This window comes from Desmodus rotundus, chromosome 12 (assembly GCF_022682495.2).
Source record: "Desmodus rotundus isolate HL8 chromosome 12, HLdesRot8A.1, whole genome shotgun sequence".
In the NCBI taxonomy this organism is placed as follows: Eukaryota; Metazoa; Chordata; class Mammalia; order Chiroptera; family Phyllostomidae; genus Desmodus; species Desmodus rotundus.
In genome coordinates, this window is record NC_071398.1 from 41,581,125 (window position 1) to 41,594,590 (window position 13,466).

The 13,466-nt window shown below is 46.4% G+C and overlaps 1 pseudogene; it reads left to right on the forward strand.

Annotated features, from left to right (window-relative positions):
- The window catches only part of LOC112312872 (nucleus accumbens-associated protein 1 pseudogene), a 35,013-nt pseudogene extending 23,057 nt beyond the window's left edge, over positions 1 to 11,956 (forward strand).
- The last annotated feature ends 1,510 nt before the right edge of the window (positions 11,957 to 13,466 follow it).

Consider the following 13,466-nt stretch of genomic DNA (forward strand, 5'->3'; position numbering starts at 1 on the left):
CAAGTTCACCTTATCTATTAGTTCTAACAGTTTTGCTTTTTCTGGAAGATGGAATGTTTAGGATTTTCTGCACATAAGATTCTGTTTTTGGTTAAAAGAGAAAAATATTTTTCTTTCTTTTCAGTTTGGATACCTCTTATTCATCTTCTTGCCTAATTGTTTTGGTCACACTTCCGGTACTATGTTGAGTTAGTGGGGAAGGCTGCATTTTTAGCAGGTTCACAAACTTAGTGACATTTTTGGTGTTTCTCCATCGAGTGTTGTGTTAGCTGTGGGCTTTCATGGATGCCTTTTGCAACATCAAGTAGTTTTCTTCTATTTTTACTGTTCCTGCTTTTCTGTTTTTAAAAAACCATAACCACTTTTCTATAGAGATTTTCTTTATAGTGATATACAATCCACAGACTAGGAAGTAAGGTCCTGTTTACAGGATGTTAACAGAAATCTTTTCAATGGAGCTTCTCTGGGGACAAGGTGATGAAACCTTGCTTGGGCCATCTTTATTGCCTAGTAAGTCATTTAAAACGAGGTCTTTGCTTTCCCACTTACTGTAAAGTTTTCTTGCCCTCAGAGCTGGACAGAGGTGCTAAGCCTGCCTTTTCCAGCATACACAAAAGGTTACAGGAAGAGTGGGACCTGTCTTTTTTGAAGTCCAAGAAAGTTCAAGGAAAAATTCAGTGAAGGCTCATGAGAGAAAACTTTCTCTAATGATGAGGGTGTGAAACACATGAGCTAAGAAGCGGTTCCTGCGCTGATACTGCAGAGGTGTCCATGGAAACAGGTCAGGTGGAACCCTGGGGTGATCTGGAGTCAGGGAGGAGGGGCCGCCCTCTCCTTAAATGTTGCCATCTGAACAGAGACAATGGTTTATCTGCAGAGGTCAGGATTATCGTCTGGCGACCTTTACAGAGCTCATTGTTGTGGACCATGGGAATGGCCAGAACACCCAGGTCTGAGTTTTCTGAGGAAACAACATGGTCACAGGAGCCAAGCCCACTATCAATCATCACGTCTTCTGTTTCCCCACAGAGCCCGTGAGAGCACCCACCCTCCTAGCCAGCAGCACCACAGTTTCAGAGCATAAGGATGCTGCAGTGCTGACCTGTACACAAATGTGGTCTCCACCCAGTGGTGGTTCAGTGGCAGGAGTGTGGCTCAGGGAGGGAAGGAAGCTGTCCCAGGACCACAGAAGCCTTGCCATAGACCCTGTCAAGAGGGAGGGTGCTGGGAATTACCAGTGTAAAGTCTCCAACCCCATGAGCTCTTTTGAAAGTGTGCCCGTTGAGCTGGATGTGAAATATGAATGACCCTCCTCCTTCCTCTATGATATTGAGCTCTGAATAAATTTTTTGAACCTTTTAAATAGGTTTGTTGTCATAGTGGAAAGTCCTAGAAGAGTTGCATCGAGTTAACAGATGCTCAGAAATGTGTGTTGACATTGTCATTACTGTTGACTGAAGGGCACGTGCCACACCAGGTTCCACCTCCAGATGGTCCCAGTTGCACCATCTGCACAGTGGAAGTGACACCAAGTTGTTCAGAGCGCGGGCAGTGGTCACGGGACGACCAGTGGGAGCATGTGATGAGCTCGCAGGAATCAGAGCTTTACTCCCCCTCCCGGGAGATGACTGGGGGCGTGTGAGCTCTGATGTGGACATGGGGAATGGCCAGTACACCCATATGGGGAGCAACGCTGATGTTTGTCTCCTTGCTTGACGTCTCCCACAAAACTCTAAAGTCTATTTGAGCAGTTTTATTCTCATAACAGCAGACTGATTTGCTTTAGTTCAGTAGGAATCTGTCTTTTTGTTAATAAGATATAGTTGGAAACTTTGGTTATACAACCAAGATTTTGGCTGAAATGTCCTACTTCAGACTGATGCCCACAGCATTAGAAGTGACCCCACCCTCTGTGAAGCTAAGTTAGACCTGATGGGTCTTTTGGTCTCAGAGCAGAAGGCATCACCTAAACCTGGAGAGACTGCAGGTGAAGTGTGAGGGTGAGGCTTCCTAAACTTAAGAGGCTGTTATAACTTTCATCTCAGGTCTCACAGAAAAGCCTGCATCAGAGCAAACCGTGTGGTGAATGTCAGCTCCTCTGCATGTAGGTAACTAATCAGGCCAAATGGGTTGACTCCAGCTGTGTTGTAGGATCAAGAATACTCTTCTGCCTTGGAGATGACGTTTGATCAAAGGGAAGGTGATTGTAAAAAGAAATGTAGTGTCTTCATGGAAAACTCCAGAAGCACAGCCTTCTGGGAGATCAGATCCTGGCTCTGTCCAGGGACTCTCAGCTGTTTTGCTCGTGTTTATGAATGGATGGGAATTAGTACACTTTTGTAAATTGCAGAAACTGATGGAGATACAAACTGGTTCTTGGCTGAAAGACGTTTAGTTTTGGTTCTCTCCACTGTGCGGAACTTTTTTTTATGATCTAGAAGCCTTACTGTTCCCTCACAGTCCCTAACCTTTTTTTTTTTTTTAAAGGTATTTATTTATTTATTTTTAGAGAAAGGGGGAGGGAGAGAAACATCAATGTGTGGTTGCCTCTTGAGCGCCCCCTACTGGGAACCTAGGCTGCAACCCAGGCCCTGACTGGGAATCAAACCAGTGACCCTTTCCTTCACAGGCCAGCACTCAGTCCAGTGAGCCCCACCAGGAAGGGCAGGTTCACTAACTTTTAAATAGGTTTTTTCTTGAATATAAGCCTCTACCTTCCATTGTTTGGAACTAATTGTTGAGTTCAGTTATTGTCCTATTTGTTGAGTTCAGTTATTTTTAGAAATGTAACTGCAATTTGTAATACAGATTCTTTTTTTATACTCTTTTATATTTCAAAAGTAGGAATAAAAGCATTTTTTAATTTTCAATTTATTTTTTTAATGATCCAAAGTTTTATTGTATTTTTTCCCATTACTATTTAGTTCCTTATGTTCTCCATCACCACACTGTTGTCCATATCCATGAGTCCTTTTTTCTTTTTTTAGATTCTTTGTCTGCTTTTTAAAAAGATACATACATCTCCTTAAAAGCTTCTTGTAAGTGCTGTGACCCAGAAAATATATATCTCAAGAGCCTGACTCATTTTTTGATATTTAATTTTTTAGTGTCCTACTATCCCATTTTTCAGGAAGGGTATGAGCTACTTGAGTGGTGACCTTTGCAACCAACATATAAAACAACAATCTGTCAGGATTTTATAAAAAGTTTACTTTTCTTTTGTGTGAAACCAATGAGCAAACACAGATGACTATGATTTCCTCTGCTGTTCTTCAAATCTCCCCAGCCTTTTGTTTCAAGGGTGTTGAGTTCAGTCTCACTGCCCTGTTGCATGATCTTGAATAAAGTCTGTCTTGCCTCTTTAAGTTTCCCTGACACCTGTTTCTCATTGACATCACATACCTGTAATTAGCTGATCCTGTCATCTTGCTCACAGCGTCAAACCGTACCCTATTTCATCTTTCCATTTCTTTCTTTACCTGGCCACAGTCCTTCAAATAAATGTTTCCAATTTTTCTGCCTCCCTTCTGACTTGGTGTCCACAGCAGCACTTGACCTGACAGCCCGCATCCTTCTGGGGCTCAGGTTGCCTCAGGAGGCCTCTGCCCAGAATCTGAGAACACATGCCAGCGTGAAGGCACACGTCTTCCCAGCGGCTGAAACACCAATGCTGTTCTCAACCCACATGCATTTGCCCAGCAGCTTCAGAGAACAAGACCACAGATCTCACAGAAGACACTCTGTCACGAAACTCAACAACTCTAGTAAGCAATCAGGTCCCTGTCACATCAGCCACCTGCAGGCCTGCACTTGATGACCCTGTGTTTTGGTCCCTCTGGGACCTGGAGCTCAGGGTGGACATCAGTGTCCTCGTTCTTTGTTCCCTTCCTTGTCTTTACAAACTCTACATTTTTTTTTTGAGGGTCCACAACCACAACCTGGAAAATGAGAAATAAATCTCTCCTCTGATATTATTCCTTTCTTGCTCCTTGTGGCCTCTGAAATATTGGGATAACAACCTTGGAGGCCTGGCCAGAGGTGGATTGTAGGTAAGAAGAGTTGAGCATAGAGGGGTCTGTGGAGGAATGGGTTCTGTTCAGAGTCAGCATGAGAAATTGTAAAGCCTGAGAAGTTTTAGGGTTTTAAATATATGGCTTCTAGGGAACTAGGGATGCCACATTGGAGGGCTGTCTGAGAGTCTCAGGATGGGGCTGAGGAATATGAGTGAGTGGCTGTCCTAGCTGTTGAGGGAAGAGCCATTGGAGCTGGTGAGGTAAAGTGGGTGGTGCTATTCTCACAGACTTGGATGAGGATGAGGAGTGAGACACGGGGTTGGGAGAAAGGATAAGGTCTTGAAGACTCAGATTCATGCCCTCCCATTGTGACAAGAGGGAGCACCAGGTGTCCAGGCCAGCAGACAGCATGGGCAGCAAACAAAGAATGGGGGAGAGGAGGGAGAAGGAGACAAAATTGAGAATGGATATTTGAAGGGGTCAGGGGATGGGGGAATGTGGAGCAACATCTCAAAGGGTACAATGTTTTATTTGGGGTGATGAAAATGGTTTACTAGGGACTTCTGGTCAAGATAGTGGCATAAGTAAACACAGCTCACCTCCTCAGAAAGCCACATCAAAACTATAACTAAATTATAGAATAACCATCACTCAGAACGGGCAGAAATTTAGTTGAATGGAAGTCTGACAAGTACAGAATTAAAGAAACTACATCTATCCAGACTGGTAGGAGGGCGCAGATGCAGAATGGGCTAGTCCCACAACCACATGTGCTGGATAAAAATTCGGGAGGGATATCTAGGGAGCAATAGTCCCAGCTCCACCCCAGGCACCCAGCCCAGGGTTCCAGTGCCAGGAAGATAAATCTCCACAACTTCTTGCTACAAAAACCAGTGAGGATTGAGTTGGTGAGGAATATTCTGGGTCCCAAACAGAACTCTTAAAGAACTCACACATGGACTTACATACACTCCCTCTGAGCCCCAGCACAGGGGCAGCAGCCTGAAAGGCACCAGTGGCGTACAGGGATGAACTGAGGTGGCTGGCATCAAGGCTGGAGCTGGGTTGCAGCCTTCTCTCAGACAGAGAGGCAGGCAGAACAACATAGACAGCAGGCAGGTTGCCACATCTGAGACTCCATCGACCTGGCTAACACTGTTTGCCCTGACCTGGAGATGCCCTAAGGCTCCGTCCCACCCAGTTTATGTCTGTTAACATTAGCTTTTCCATATGAATGGCTGGTCTTGGCTCATGCTCCACAACTACCTGAATGCTTTCAAACAAGCAACAGCTGACCTCAGTGAGCCTCCAGCCCCTGTACCTCTTGCTAAGTGGCCCCAGACATGGCACTAGCAGCAGCTAGACTAGATTCACAGCTTGGCTTTGCCTGGGAATCTCCAAGCCCTGCACAAGCAGCAGCCATCTCAGATTGCTCTATTGCTAAGGCAGGGTAATCCTGGGAAAAACACATGAGGGAGCTGACCTTGGCCTGCAACACCTGGGAAAGCCCAGGGCCTGTGCACCCAGCAAACAGCTAGAGACCACATCAGATCGCCAACACCCTGCAAGGGGGCTGCACAGCTGATCCTCCATGGAGGGTGGAGGTTGGTGGTCAGTGGGCACAGCCAATCCCTGCCACTGACTGGCCTGGGTAAATCCCTCCCATTGATCTGCCAACAGCAACTAAGGCTCAATTACAAGAGGAGGTTGCATTCAGCCCACATGAAGGGTGTACCTCAAGTACCCAGCTTGGGTGATAGGGGAGGCTGTGCCCCTGGACCCTACAGGAAACCTACTACAGTAGACCATGATACCAAGGCAGGGAGTCATAGCAGCTCTACCTAATACAGAGAAAAACACACACACACACACACACACACACACACAGAGGGAGGCAGCCAAAATGAAGAGACAAAGAAACATGATCCAAATGAAAGAGCAGATCAAAACTCCTGAAAAAGAACTAAATGAAATGGAGATAAGCAATCTATCTGATACAGAGTTCAAAACACTTGTTTATAAGGATGCTCAGGGAACTTAGTGAGGACCTCAACAGGACAAAAAAAAAATTCAGTCAGAAGTGAAGGACACACTAATTGAAATACAGAACAATTTACAGGAAATAACAGTAGAGTGAATTAAGCTGAGAAACAAATCAATGATTCAGGACATCAGGAAGCAAAAAGCAGCCACACAGAACAAGAAGAAAAAAGAATCCAAAATAAAGAGGCTAGTATAAGCAGCCTCTGGGACAACTTCAAGCATTCCAACATTCACATCATAGGGGTGCCAGAAAGACAAGAGAAAGAGCAAGAATTTGCTCTTGAAAAAATAATGAAAGAAAATTTCCCCAATTTGGGGAAGGAAATAGACATGCAAGTCCAGGAGCACAGAGAGTCCCTAACAAGATAGATATGAGAGGCCCACCCTAAGACACACCATAATTAAAATGCCAAAGGTTAAAGATAAAGAAAGAATCTTAAAAGCAGCAAGAGAAAAGCAGATACCTACAAAAGAGTTCCCATAAGACTGTCAGTTGATTTTTCAAAAGAAACTTTGCAGGCTAGAAGGGACTGGCAAGAAATATTCAGTCATGAAAAGCATGGACCTACAGCCAAGATTGCTCTACCCAGAAAAGCTATCATTTGGAATTGAAGGGAAGATAAAGAGCTTCCCAGACAAGAAAAAAACTAAAGGAGTTTATCATCACCAAGCCATTAATTATACAAAGTGTTAAAGGGTTTATTTAAGAAAAAGAATATCAAAACTATCAACAATAAAATGGCAACAAATACTTATCCATCAACAATTGAATCTAAAAAACAAACTAAGCAAACAAGAAGAACAGAGACAGATTCATGGATTTGGAGAGGGTTTTGATGGTTGCCAGATGGGAGGGGGTCTGGGGGCATGGGTGAAGAGGTCAGGGGATTAAGAAGTATACATAGGTAGTTACAGAATAACCATGGCAATGTAAAGTACACTACAGAAAATGGAGTTGACAGAGAACTTCTACGGATGACCCATGGATATGAACAATGGTGGGCGTTGCTGGGTGGAAGGGAGCAAAGAAGAAAAATTGGAACAGCTTTAATAGCATAATCAATAAAATATAATTTTAAAAAATAGTTTACTACTAGGTGGACAGGGTAGCTACACAACACTGTGACTACACTAAGAGGACTGAGGTTTTGTGTTTTAATCTCTTCAGAACAAACCTCCCACCTTCTGTTGGAGGAAAGAGAACCAGTAATCAAGATTTGATTCTGGCCAAGTCGGAGGCGTAGGTAGACACACTGTGCCTCATCGCACAACCAAAAGACAGACAACAAATTTAAAAACAAAAATCAACCAGAACTGACAGAAAATCAAACTGTATGGAAGTCCGACAACCAAGGGGTTAAAGAAGAAATATTCATCCATACAGGTAGGAGGGGCGGAGACGGGCAGCCAGGTGGAGACGACTCAGGGCAAGACAGTGACTGGTGGGCCTGCTGAGGTGGCCAGTTGTGGACTGAGTGGTCTTATATTGGCATGCAGATAAACCAGGAGGAACGACTAGGGAGCAAGACAGACCGCACAACCCAGGTTCCTGCACTGGGAAATAAAGCCTCAAACCTCTGATTGAAAACACCTGTGGGGGTTGAGGGGGTGGGAGAAACTCCCGGGCTCACAGGAGAGTACCTTGGAGAGACCAACAGAGTCCTAGAACATACACAAACCCACCCACCTGTGAGTCAACACCAGAAGGGCCCGATTTGATTGTGGGTAGCGGGGAAAGTGACTGAAAACCAGCAGAGAGCAGAGCAAGCGCCATTATTCCCTCTCGGACCCCTCCCCCACATACAGCGTCACAATGCAGACACATGGGTTGCCCCGCCCTGCTGAACACCTAAGGCTCCGCCCCTTACTACATAACAGATAAGCTAAGACAAATTAAAAAAAAAAAGGCCCAAAGAAAGATCAGACCAAAGCTCCAGAAAAAGTACAACTAAGCAACGAAGAGTAGCCAGCCTATCAGATGCACCATTCAAAACACTGGTAATCCAGATGCTCACACAATTGGTTGAATATGGTCACAAATTAGAGGAAAAAATGAAGGCTATGCTAAATGAAATAAAGGAAAATGTACAGAGAACCAACAGTGGCGGGAAGGAAACCGGGACTCAAATCAATGGTTTAGAGCAGACGGAAGAAAGAAACATTCAACCAAAACAGAATGAAAAAACAAGAATTCAAAAAAATGAGGAGAGGCTTAGGAACCTCCAGGACATCTTTAAACATTCCAACATCCAAATCATAATGGTGCCAAAGGAGAAGAAGAAGAGCAAGATATTGAAAACTTATTTGAACAAATAATGAAGGAGAACTTCCCCAATCTGGTGAAGGAAATAGACTTCCAGGAAGTCCAGGAAGCTCAGAGAGTCCCAATGAAGCTGGACCCAAGGAGGAACACACCAAGGCACATCATAATTACACTAGCCAAGATGAAAGATAAGGAGAGAATCTTCAAAGCAGCAAGAGAAAAGGAGACAGTTACCTACAAAGGAGTTCCCATAAGACTATCAGTTGTTTTCTCAAAAGAAACCTTACAGGCAAAAAGGGGCTGGAAAGAAGTATTCGAAGTCATGAAAGGCAAGGACCTACATCCAAGATGACTCTATCCAGCAAAGCTATCATTTAGAATGGAAGGGCAGATAAAGTGCTTCCCAGATAAGGTCAAGTTCAAGGAGGTCATCATCACCCAGCCCATATTACATGAAATGTTAAAGGGACTTATCTATGAAAAAGAAGATAAAAAATATGAACAGTAAAATGACAACAAACTCACAGTTATTAACAGTCACACCTAAAACAAAAACAAAAGCAAACTAAGCAAACAACTAGAACAGGAACAGAACCACAGAAATGGAGATCACATGGAGGGTTATCAGCAGGGGAGTGGGTGGGGAAAGAGCAGGGAGAAAAGGTACAGAGAATAAGTAGCATAAATGGTAGGTAGAAAATAGACAGGGGGAGGGTAAGAATAGTGCAGGAAATGTAGAAGCCATATATATGACCCATGGACATGAACTAAAGGGGGAGAATGTGGGTGGGAGGGAGTGCACAGGGTAGAGAGGAATAAAGGGGGGAAAATGGGACAACTGTAATAGCATAATCAATAAAACATAATTCAAAAAAATTGTGACTGCACTAAATGCCACTGAACTGTACACTGTAATATAATTCATTTTATGGAGTATGAATTGCACCTCGTAAAAATAATTATGCTGAATGAACAAAGCCAGACAAAAAAGCAACATATTATGTAATTGCATTTATATAAAGTTCTAGAAAATGCAAACAATTCTACTGAGAAAGACCTAACATGAGTGATTGCCTGAGGCACGTGAGCATGTTTTGGGTCGAATGGATACACACAGAATGTGTACGAAGGTCAACACTCATCAGATTGTACCCTTTACCTTGTGTGGTGTATTGTCTGTCACTTACACCTCGGCCAGACTTTAATCAAGTCTTGATGTCATGTTTGGCTTATGTGGTCAGGAGGGGAGAGTACTGTTCCTTTATCACTGCTGTTTCCAAGCGGGCAGACCTTGGATATGTGCTCACAGAAATGCAATACAGACAAGGGCTTGTATTTTTAGCGCTCTTGGTGTACAGGGAACTTCAAGCATATCAGCTCATTTAATCACCCAAATGAGTCAGCTGAACTCATTTTACGTCACTCAGCTTCCCCACTTCCCGGTTTTTGCACACGCTGTGTCCTCTGCCAGGACCTCTCATTCCTGCCCCCTCTTGAGCTCTAGGTTTGCCTGGGCTCATTGTCTATTAGATGCCTATTTTTCAGGATAGTTTTTCCTGGTTCTTCAGTTTCAGTCAGAATTCCAAATATGTGTAGTTATAACGCTTCATGTTTCATCTTTTTAACCATTACCACATGTGGAATTTCTTTACTCGCTTATGAAAAAACACCCACAAAGTGCTCACCCTCTGCCTGACGCTGTTCTAAGCACTGGGGACATGGCTGTGACCCAGAACAGACAGAATCCCAGTCCTCAAGGCCTGACCTGCTGACGGGGGAGTTTCACAGTAAACCATAGAGCAAAAAGAATAATATGTTACAGCATTATAAAATAAAATACGGCATGCTTGGGTGTTCTTTTTTTCTTTGACCTTAAAAATACTGAAGGATCAAGGAGACAATCTGGTTGGAGAAGACAGAGCAAGAAATGAATTTGAAGAGGGAGGAGCCACTGGCAGGAACTTCGGCTTTTCTCTGAGTGACCTGAGGAGCCACTGGAGGCTTCAGAGCAGGAGTGGGACGTGACTGACGTGTGGAGTGAAGGGAACCAGAGCTCTGCCACCCTGAAGTTCCTTCTGAGGATATTGACCTTCAGCTCTGCATTAAGAAGAAGCACTCAGAAAAGACTCTGGGTTCTCCCCACTTTCCTGCCAAGAGATTCAGACCGAAAAACTTGCTTTAGAAGAAGAATTAGGGTGTTCGTTTTAGCCCAATTTAATCACATGTGGCCAATAGAAGGGCTTCAGGCAGGCGGCTCTTTGCTAGCCACCCCATGTCCCACTGTGTCTGCGTCGCGTAGAAAGAACTCTCCTGCCTTGCGGGCTCTGCTCAGCTCCCTATAAACCGCCCGTTCTCACTTCTGAACCTAAGACCCCATACTCTTTCACGTTTCTCTCTGTCCGAAATGTCTCGTATGGCCAACGTTGCCTCGTGTTTTTGGAATTTTCCATAGGAATACATGCAGATGTGGCCTGAAGCCTAGAAACTTGTCAGCAAAGCAGGCTGCAGGTGAAGGATATAGCCTGCTAAGCAAAAGCTTAATAGATCTGTTCTCTGCTCTTAAGGTAACATCACCAAAACCATTTTAAAATGGACTGCAGAACTGTGGGTTGTCTGCAACCAGGAAGAGCTCTGGGCCCCCATAACCGAAGACCCCGGACAGGATGACTTCAGAGGAATAAAGCAACTTAAGAAGATCATGGATACTCACATCAGAACTGGCCCATCCCCCAAACCCAAACCCTGAAGTCCCTAATCATAATTTTTTCTCTTTTTCTTCTTAAGAGACACTAAATGTAAACCACTGGGGAGTTTGGATCTTTAAGCATCAGCTTCCCATTTTCCTTTCACTGAGACCTTTGACTTATATGCTTTCCCTGTTTTTTTTCACTGCTCCAGCCCCAGCCCCAGCTCCTACCACCAGGAAGAGGACCAGGAGGAGGATGCGGGCGGGGAGCACAGGGACACGCAGTACCAGCATATCTGCAATATGGACACCGTGTAGAGCGTGGTGAAGGTCGGCCAGGGTGCCTCCAGGCCCTCCCCGAGCAGGTGACCCTGAGTCCTGGAATCCCATCCGGGTGCTGCGAGACTCGGCATCTCTACAGGTCGAGCTCATCCACCTGAAAGGTACCCGCTGCCACCCCAACCTCTGTGATGCCAGTGGCCCCTCTGAGCAGCTGGAGCTGTGACAGTGCATCACAAGCGCCCAGCTCATGCACTGCCATGTCTGCGTGGGCACACGGCACAAGGCCCTGTTGCTGCGCTTACTAGCCTCCTTCTCTGATGGGAACACACTGGCCAACAGCTGGGGCATTGACATCTGCTCTTCCACCAATGACCCCAGGTGCAAACCGCTGGACAGTCACACCCTCCAGCTGGCAAGTACTGCTGGCAGAACTCTGCCCAGAACTTCAAGGAGAGTGAGATGAATGCATCATGTCCAACGTGTACCAATGCTTACAGTGGGGTGCAGAAGAGCTGGATTCCCAAGGGGAAGCCACCTAGGGATGACCCTGACACCACGGTTATTAGTGACACGGGCACACTGGAGCTGGATGTGATGGGCGTGGAGCACAGCTTGGAAACTGTCAACCTTCGTGGCAAGACTGGCCCCTCAGATGAGGTCTTCAAGTGACCTCCACCAGGCTCCCCATGAGGCTGTCACACTTCCTTCCTGTCGCCCCTCACCTGCCATCTTGGTCACAGGTACTGCCTGTTCCTTCCAGGGCTTGTGGGGTTTGCTGCATGCTCCCAGCTCCTCGGCCTCCTGTCCCACCCCTGACCACAATCTGAGTGGGCTGGGAGAGGGTGGCAAATGGTGCGAGCTCTGCATGGCTCTCCCTCTCCCTCCCTTCATCTCCCTTTCCCTCCCTCTCTCTTTCTGCCCCCACCCCTGCCTCTCTCTCTCACACACAGGCACAGTGGGGGAACCCTTACTCCCCCGCTCCTAGCCCCTAACAACTGTTTCTCCACTCCATTCAACCAGCCAGGCAGGGAGGGGCTGGTCTGAGGACTGTCCTCTGCTCCACCTCAACCTGCAGCCCCTTGGACCTAGGGAGACCCCAGAATACCAGGACCCCTGACGGCACCTCCAGCCAGTGCTTCCAGGTTTCCCAAATGACATTTCTGTTTCTCTCGCCTGTCCCTGCACCTGGGGCTGGTATAGGCAAGGCTGTGGGGACTGCCCCTGTGAAAGCTGAGGACAAGGGAGGCTCAGAGAAATCCCAACACCTGAGGGGACCAGGCAGTGGTGGGTTCAGTGCGCTTCTCTCCCCACCTTGTGCTCAGCCTCTCTTGCCCCCATCAGTGCCCTGGGGCCTGAGGGGTCATGTGCTGAGGGAGAGGTACAGACAGAGGGACTGTGAGGACAGGACGCGAGGTATCCGGGGTTCACAGGTGCGTGTGCACATGCGTATGTAGAAGTTTTGCTCTTAAACAAATGAGGATACCAGAGGCAGTGGGGCCAGACTTGGAAACAAGGAGGCAGGCTGGCAGGCTGCTGCCCTTCCCTCCCTCCCCCATCCCCTACTACGAAAGGGCTCCCAGCCCCCAGCCCCTGTACATATTTTTCAAAGTTTTTTTACCTAATGATATAGTAAAGTATAAGGTTTCTTTTCTCTTTCAAAACAGTGGAACCGTGTCTGATGTTCCCTTTGGTCCCGGGGACCATGGAAGGCAGGATGGGGTCAGGGGTGGGGGCAGACTGAGTGTGTGCCTGCGTGTGGAGTGTGGGTCCACATTTCTGAGGTGGGACCCAGGCCCAGCCACTGCTGGGACTCCGTTGGGTCTGGCCAGCTCCCCACAGGGCTCCGTTTGAAGGGTGTCCCTGGTGGTGGCCTGTTGGCAGAGCCCACCACATGGGGACAGGGCAGAACCCACTCCACTGTGCCCAGCTGTTCGCTGAATTTTCTCTCTAAACTTTCCTCTCTTTCTAGCCTCATCCCATGATAGTGGTTTTGAATTTTTTTGTTCTTTAGTTTTACATGTGAACCAGAGGGTTCTTTTTATTTTCTTTACCCACCACGCCCCGACGCTGGCTGTCATTGGACCTTTTATGTCCCTATCCCTTTTCCTCATCTCTGTACCCCTCACCTCCTCCCCATGTGTGATGGACCATTACTTCCAGAGGCAGGGCCAGTGGAGGA